The following is a 9211-nucleotide window of genomic DNA, read 5'->3' on the forward strand; positions in this document are numbered from 1 at the left end:
ATTCTATTTTTCTTTTTGACTCAGTCAAACCGAGTCCTTACATTTTCCCCTCCTTAAGGAAATTTCGTCTCAAAATTTTAAAGTACAACCTCAAGTTGAAAATTAAACAAGTGAGGATACTTCATATACATCTCAGACTCTCACTCCCAAGTAGCCTCGTCTTCTTTGTGATATTTCCACAAGACCTTGACTACTGGAATCTCTCTGTTCCTTAACATTTTTAGCTCTCTCGCCAAAATTTGGATAGGTTGTTCTTCATAAGTCACATCTTCCTAAAGAGGGATAGCCTCATACTCAATGACATGTTACGGATATGGAGTATACTTTCTCAATATAGACACAAGGAACACATTATGAACATGTCTCAACTGTCCAAGTAAGTTTAATCGGTAAGCAACCTCCCCAATCCTCTCGATAACCTCGAAAGGTCCAATATACCTCGGGGCTAGCTTACCATTCACCCCAAATCTCGTTATGCTATGCATAGGAGTAACTTTCAAGAAGACATAATCACTAACATCAAACTCAACTTCCCATGGATGGAGATCGACATAGCTTTTCTGACGACTCTGAACAATCATTAGTCTTCCTTTGATTCCCTTAATCTTTTCAGTGGTACTAATGATAATCTGAGGTCCAATAGTGACATGCTCATCTGGTTCCACCTAACACAATGGCGATCTTCATGGTCTCCTATATAAGGCCTCATAAGGAGCCATGCCTATAATGGCTTGGTAGCTATTGTTGTATGTGAATTCAATAAGTAACAAGTGTTCTCCCCACTACCTCCAAAATCCAAAATGCAAGAGCGAAGCATGTCTTCCAAAGTATGTATGGTCCTCTCAGACTGTCCATTTGTCTATGGATGATGGGTAGTACTCAAGTGAAGTTCAGTTCCTAAGGCTTGTTGCAAGGCCTTCCAAAACCTTGATGTAAATCGAGGATCTCTATTAGAAATAATGCTTGAAGGCACTCCATGTAGTCGAACTATATTGTCTACATAAAGTTGAGCTAGCCTGGTAAGCTTGTAATCCTTTCTGATTGGAATAAAATTGACAAACTTAGTCAAATGATCAACAATCACCCAAACAAGGTCATGCTTCAAAGGTGTCAATTAGGGTTGTACAGAAATTTTTGTAAACCGCCCAACCCGAATAATTCGCCCAAACCAAACCGACAAAAAATACAAACCGACATAACTCAATCAAATTCTAAATCGCCCAATCAGTTAATTGGGTGGGTTGAAAATTGACTCAAACTGCCCAATTAAACTAACCCGATTTTTACTTTATTTATTTATTTTATATATATTACATAATATATAAATATAATAATACATAATATAAATTAAAAAAAAAAAAAAAGCCAAACCCTAAAATTCTTTCTCGGCCGCCTCTCTCTCTCTCTCTCTCTCTCTCTCTCTCTCTCTCTCTCTCTCTCTCTCTCTCTCTCTCTCTCTCTCTCTCTCTCTCTCTCTCTCTCTCTCTCTCTCTCTCTCTCTCTCTCTCTCTCTTGTTACCTTCATCTCAGCCTCTCAAGTTCAACTCTCTCTCTCTCTCTCTCTCTCTCTCTCTCTCTCTCTCTCTCTCTCTCTCTCTCTCTCTCTCTCTCTCTCTCTCTCTCTCTCTCTCTCTCTCTCTCTCTCTCTCTCTCTCTCTCTCTCTCTCTCTCTCTCTCTCTCTCTCTCTCTCTCTCTCTCTCTCTCTCTCTCTCTCTCTCTCTCTCTCTCTCTCTCTTATCCAACTATCATCCTCGTTTGCGGCGGCCATCATCATTGTGCGGCGGCCATCATCATCTTCGCTCAGGTCAGTACCTCTGGCGTAACAACAAGTAGCGAGAGAGGAGGCAACGTAGTAGCACCACCAATCAACCACCCAACCTCTAGTGTACAGCTCTGTTGGTATTCTTTAAGTTTAACATATTTTTTATTTTTTGAACATTTATTTTGCTTTTAGGGTAATGGCATTTCTAAATCTAATCTGAGATTTTAAATTGTTTGTTCACCATCGTTTAGGGTTTGAAATTTGTTGCGTAGAATTCCCATTCTGAATCTCATGACTCACTCTTCACGTTCTCAGTATATGTTTCTTTGATTTTTGTTTGAGTTCCCTAAATTTGTGTCTTGTTGGTATATGCATAATGTATTGATGTGCTGTAGTTACATTACATGGACTGATATATTAACTACTGATCATAAATCTAGTTGACAAACTGGAAAGTTAGTTTTCAGTTATTGCTTACCTTATAAGAATATATTCATAAGCATTTTGTTATGGAGATCTATTGTTTATGTTGTATGTGTATCAAATTTTCAAATGTATATTTATTTGCTATTTATATATGAATCCACACATGCATGGACACATTTATCTGGAAAGAAGCAAATAGATACATATTTGGTTGATGAGTTTGTTTGGTTTTCAACCCTAAATAAAACTCATTTCAATATAATTAGATTTACTTATTAATAAAGATCAGAAATAACATTTTTATGTTGCATGGTTCACATGATTTATTTCATGATTATATGCATATAATGTATGAATTCTATTTAAGTCCAGAACATATGAATTTGTTAATGATTATAGTGTTGTCAGTACAGTGGAATATAATCTTAATTATATGTTCGAAAGTTTATTCCCTGATTTGTCAGTTCACTGGATTTAGACTGGCATGATATAATCAGCGATAGGTATTCTTACACCTTGGATAAGTGTTATGCCCTTTCGAGGGCATTGGCAAAGTTTACCAGTATCGGATGTATGGAGTATACATCGGAAGTGATCGATATTGAACTTTGATTAGATTTGTTAAAATTTACCGTAATATCTATTCAATTCAATATCACCTGTTGATCCTAGATTAAATGATCTTAATCCTGATATGGTTTGGTTCGATCTCAAAAGTATTATACATGTTCTTTGATTTGTTAGTTAAGCCTACTTTTGAATAGTCAAGGTGATACGTACATTTTGGGAACATGATAGTATAATTGAGTGGGAGCGCTAACATAAATATCGAGTCTATAACTTCTATAGGAATTTAGAAGTGAAACGATGATATCCTTCGAGCTTGGCTAAACAGAGATAAATGGTTGAGATCTCATTTCACTTCGCTGAAATATCATTTATACGGAGCTAAGTGTTTTAAGGATAAAATACATTGAAGGTGTAACGGTAATTTAGTGCCTATTCAATGTAGATCATCTATTAGAGGATCATTGATCAAATTAGGATTATAACAATGGATAATTAATATCGTATCTATATCGTGGAACATATAGAGCGTTCTATATGACTGAGAGTGCAATTCCAAGTTCTAAGTGTGGATTCAATAAGGAATTAATAAGTTAGGGAATTTACTTGGTAAATTCTGTTCGACTTATTGGAAGCTCGGTTATATAGGCCCATGGTCCCCATACTAGTTGAGACCATACTGCTTGTAAGACTCAGTTAATTGATTTTGATTAATCAATTATAATTCTAAAGTTAGACTATGTCTAGTTTATGAATTTTCACTAAGCAAGGGCGAAATTGTAAAGAAAAGAGATTCTAGGTTTATTTATTAATTAAGAGACTTTATATGTCTAAATTAATAAATATATTAAATGGCAATATTATTTAATAATTAATTTTTAGTTATTAAACAATTAGAATTGGCATTTAAATGGTTAAATTGGAAAATTGGCTTTTTTGAGAAAATGAAATTGAAAAATGATAAAATGGCAAAATTGCAAAGTGAGGCCCATTAACTATATCATGGTCGGACACTATGCAATCATTTTACCATTTATATTTTCATTATTCTAATGCCATACAATTCTAACCTAAACCTAGATGGCTTTCTATAAATAGAAAGTGATGGCTTCAGGAAACTATGCAATGCATCTTATTCTTTTTCAGAAAAAAAACCTAAGCCTCCTAGCCACCACTCTCTCTTCTCTTTTCTTCACTTCAATTTCGAAATACCCTACTGATAGAGTAGTGCCCACACACATCAAGTGGTATCTCAATCATAGTGTGGAAGATTGTGTAGAATCCAATCAACAAGAAGGAGAATCAACATCAAAGAAGGAGAGAAAGAGATCCAGGTTCAGATCTTGATTATGTTCTACTACAGAAAGGAATCAAGGGCTAGAGATCTGAACGGAAGGAGTCATTATATTCCGCTGCACCCAATGTAAGGTTTTCTTGAACCCTTATGTGTTTATTTCATTGTTTTAGAATTCATATTAGGATATTAATGAAACATATATGGTAGTAAATCTAGATCTTGGTAAAATATTTCCAACAGAATTTTGATTCAAGCTCATGTTAACTTTTTTGCCCAGTTTTCTTCTGTGGAAATTTCTTAAATTGACATTAATACATATATAAACTTTAACATAAACATGTATGATGTGATATGTATATACTTCTATGGTGTGTGTGTGCCTATTGAACAGTTGAAACTGAGAAAAAACCCCTCTTAATTCGGTTTGGGCGGGTTAACCTGACCAAACCGTCCAAATCGTCGGTCGGGTTAAGATTTTTTTTTAATTGGGCAGGTTGCATGCAAAATTTTACAACCTGATCTTTACGATGGGTTAGAAAATATGTAGTATAAACCAACAAAACCGACCAATGTATAGCCCTAGTGTCAATGGCAATCCATCAACAAAGTCCATTGTAATCTTGTCCCACTTCCATTCTGGTATAGGCAAAGGTTGAAGTAAACTTAAAGGTCTTTGATGCTTAGCCTTAACATGCTGATAAACTATACACTTAGCTACAAAGCTAGCCACATCTCTTTTCATACCTTCCCACTAATATTGTCTCTTCAAATCTTGGTACATCTTTGTACTTCCAGGATGTACAGCAAACATGGATCTATGGGTCTCAATCAAAATGGACTCCTTAAGATTAGGCCTCAATCAAAACGGACACCAGAGGTGGCCAGAAAATCTGTTCAAAGTTTGGACCTCCAAACTTTGACTTGCGATTCTAGGCTAACGGAGGCGAAAGGAGCAGCGTCGCTTGATGGTTGAGGTCGCCGACACCTGGGGATCAAAATGGTCTGGCGTGTGGGGCCAGACGGTGGCCGGAGAGGGATCGTGGGAGTCACGTCGCTGATGGGGTTTTGTGGGTTTTCTTTTGTTTTTTGTGTGGTTGGTCTAAATATATATATAAATATATATATATAGAGAGAGAGAGAGAGAGAGAGAGAGAGAGAGAGAGAGAGAGAGAGAGAGAGAGAGAGAGGACGATATTTTGCAAGCTGAACCTTAATGGAGTAAATTTCTCTTCGCAAGGGCGCATGCCCAAATATCACTAATTAAAGTGGTTGCAATTGAAGAAGAAAACTTCTAATTAATCTGGTCGCAATTGGAAAAAGAAGATAACTTTGAATTTTATTATAGACATGGATTAAAGAAGAAAACTTCTAAGCTAGTCGTAACCAAAAAAAGAAGATAACTTTGAATTTTATTATAGATATGGAAAAACCATATCATGATGAAGTTAAGCTTTGATAAGTCATCTTTGTGTACATACTCCCAATGCATCTGGTCGAAGTGCATACTCTCATGCATCTGGTCGTAGTACATACTCCCATGCATGTGGTCGCAGTACATACTCCCCATGCATCTGGTTGTACTGCATACTCCCCATGCTTTTGGTCGTAGTGTTGGAAGTTATTTTACCAGGATCTTAGATCTACTCACAAGTATGTTGATTTAACAACCTAAATATGAACTTCTAAAACGATAGGAAATTAAACACATAAGAGTATCAGAAATCTTACAGTGATTGCAGCGGAATATATGTCTCCTCCCACTCAGATCTCTAACCCTTGATTCCTTTCTGTAGCAGAGTATAATCAAGATCTGAGCCCGATAGTCCTTCTTTGTTGTTTCTGAATTCTACACAGCCTTCCTCACTATGATTGAGGTATTACTTGATGTGTGTGGGCACTACTCTAGCACTTATACATTTCGAAACAGTGAAGGAAGAGAGAGAGAGAGGGTGGCGGCTCAGAGAGAACTTTCTGAGAGAAAATTCTTTCAGAATAATGCTGTGAAAAGGTTGTACAGTTGTATGCAACTCTGAAGCCTTTGCCTTCTATTTATAGAAGACCACCAAGGGCTATGATTGACATTTGGAATTGAAAAAAATCAAAGAGAAAAGGAAGCTAAGTGGCCGGCCTAGGCATTGTGGAAACAAGGCTTGCCACTTTTCCAACTTTCCTTTTCCTACACTGATAGTTTCCTGTTTTGTGAAAAACTGCCAATTCCATTGTTCAACCACATTAATGACAAATCTAATTATTTAATAATTAAAATTAATTATCAAATAATATATTATCATTTATTTTATTAATAATGAAACTAATTAAAGTTTCCTAATTAATAAATATGCCCTTCAAAATCTCTATTTACTGTTTTGCCCTTAATAAGTGATAAATTCTCAAATAGACAAGTCCATCTTGAGAATTTTTAATTGATTAATTAAAATCAATTAAATGAGTCTTACAAGTAATATCATCTCAACTATTGAGGGGACCATGGGTCTATATATCCGAGCTTCCAATAAGCAGATCTAGAATTTACCACTTAAATTCACTGACTTATTAATTCTTCGTTGAATCCACACATAGAACTCAGAATTGCACTCTCAGTATATAGAATGCTCTATATGTTCCACCATATAGACACATTATTAGTTATCCATTGTTATAATCCTAATGTGATCAATGATCCTCTATATGGATGATTTACACTGTAAAGGGACTTAAATTACCGTAACACCCTACAATGTATTTTATCCTTAAAACACTTAACCCTGTATAAATGATATTTCAACTAAGTGAAATGAGTACTCAATCATTTATCTCGTTTGGTTAAGCTCGAAGGAAATCACCCTTTGCTTACTATTCGCCAGATAGAAGCTATAGATTCCATATTTATGTTAGCGCTCCAACTCAATCGCACTACCGTGTTCCCAAAATGTATGTATTGCCCAGACTAAAGATTTAGGCTTAACTAACAAATCAAAGAACACGAATAACACTCTTGAAATTAAGCCTAACCATATCAGGATTTCGATCATATGATCTAGGATCAACTTATGATATTGAATTGAATAGATGTTTACGGTAAGTTTCAAAACCTAATTCAAAGTTCAATATCGGTCCATTCCAATGCATACTCCATGCATCCAACCTGAGCTTTACTTTAACCTATGTTCTGGAAAGAACATAACATTTCTCCAAATGTAAGTAAACTCGTTGTAGATTGTCATATCGGTTGAAACCCAGTGTTCTGATAAATCTAGGAATACTTTATTCACATAGTCATGTTTATTTTCCACTGTGTTGACAACACAATAAACATGATCAAGTATGTGAAAAGGGTTTGGATGAATTTATAAATCAAATAGACAAGCAATTGATTAAGTGAACCAAAACATACACAAGTGAATGAAAAATTACTTCTGTTACTTTATTGATATTGAATAATCTGGATTACATTGAAACAGAGTTTTATTTAGGGCATAAAACCCAACAAACTCCCACTTGCACTAATATAAAACAAATCAGTACATTTCAATTAATCCTAAATTCTGACGGTGCTTTTCGAATGAAGTTACTGCCAAGACTTTGGTGAATGGATCTGCCAAGTTATCCTGCGTATCCACTTTCTCCACCAGTACATCCCCTCTTGCCACATATTCTCTGATAATATGATACTTTCTTTCTATGTGCTTACTTCTCTTGTGGCTCCGAGGTTCCTTACTGTTGGCTATAGCTCCAGTGTTATCACAAAGCAGGACTAGAGGCCTTTCCATTCCAGAACTACACCAAGATCGGTGAAGAACTTCCTAAGCCGGACAACCTCTTTAGCCGCTTCAACCGCAGTATGTATTCTGCCTCCATGGTAGAATCCAAAATCGCAGTTTGTTTAGCACTTCTCCAAACCACTCGCTCCACCCCCAAGAGTAAACACCATCCTGCATGTAGATTTCCCGTCTTCAAGACATCCCTGGAAATCTGAGTCTGTATAGCCTAAGGGATTTAAAGCACCACCCTTGTAGACTAATACATAATCTCCTGTACTCTTTAAGTATTTCAAAATATACTTAACACATTCCAATGTACCACTTCTGGATTTGATCGATACTCGCTCACGATTCCAATCGCATAGCAGATGTCGGGTCTAGTGCATAGCATAGCATACATTAGACTTCCAACCTGAAGCATAAGGAATTTTTGCCATGTCTTCTATCTCTTGAGGATCGGTAGGACATCGTTCCTTAGATAGACGGATACCATGTCTAGAGGGCATGTTTGCCCCTTTGGTATTGGTCATGGAAAATCTCTCTAGAACTTTGTCAATGTAAGCCGTTTGAGAGAGAGCAAGGGATCCGTTCTTTCGGTTTCGACAATCGAATACCAAGAACATAGGCTGCCTCACCCAAGTCTTTCATGTCGAATTGAGTGTCAAGCCATTCCTTGATGTGAGTCATTTTCTTGACATTGTTTCCAATGATCAAAATGTCATCAACATAAAGGACCAGGAATACTACTACTTGGTTTTCCTTGAGTTGGTAAACACAAGGTTCATCTTCATTCTGATGAAAGCCGTAGGTCTTGATGATCTCATCAAACCTTTTGTTCCATGAGCGAGAAGCTTGCTTAAGCCCATATATGGACCTATTTAATTTGCAAACTTTATTCTCCTGCCCAGGAAGAACATAACCTTATGGTTGCTCCATATAGATGGTTTCTTCAAGAAGCCCATTAAGAAAGGCTGTCTTGACATCCATTTGCCAAATTTCATAATCTAAAGCGGCAGCTATGGAGAGAAGAATTCGGATGGATTTGAGCATGGCAACAGGACTAAAAGTTTCCTCATAGTCCACACCTTCTCTTTGGGTATAACCCTTGGCGACCGCCTAGCTTTGAAAGTTTCGACTTCGCCTCCAGCACCTCTTTTCTTCTTGTAGACCCATTTACATCCAATTGGACGAAAATCTTCAGGTGGTTCTACATATTCCCAGACTTTGTTCTTTTTCATGGAATCCATTTCTGAATCCATACCGGCTGACCATCGCTTCCATTGCGGACTTGTCATTGCCTGTTTATAGGTCAATGGGTCGTCATCAATACCGTCACCAACGACCATATTGATTTCACCATCCAAGCCATAACGAGATGGTTTTGTAGAAACCCTCCC

Source organism: Cannabis sativa, chromosome 8 (genome assembly GCF_029168945.1).
Source record: "Cannabis sativa cultivar Pink pepper isolate KNU-18-1 chromosome 8, ASM2916894v1, whole genome shotgun sequence".
NCBI lineage: Eukaryota > Viridiplantae > Streptophyta > Magnoliopsida > Rosales > Cannabaceae > Cannabis > Cannabis sativa.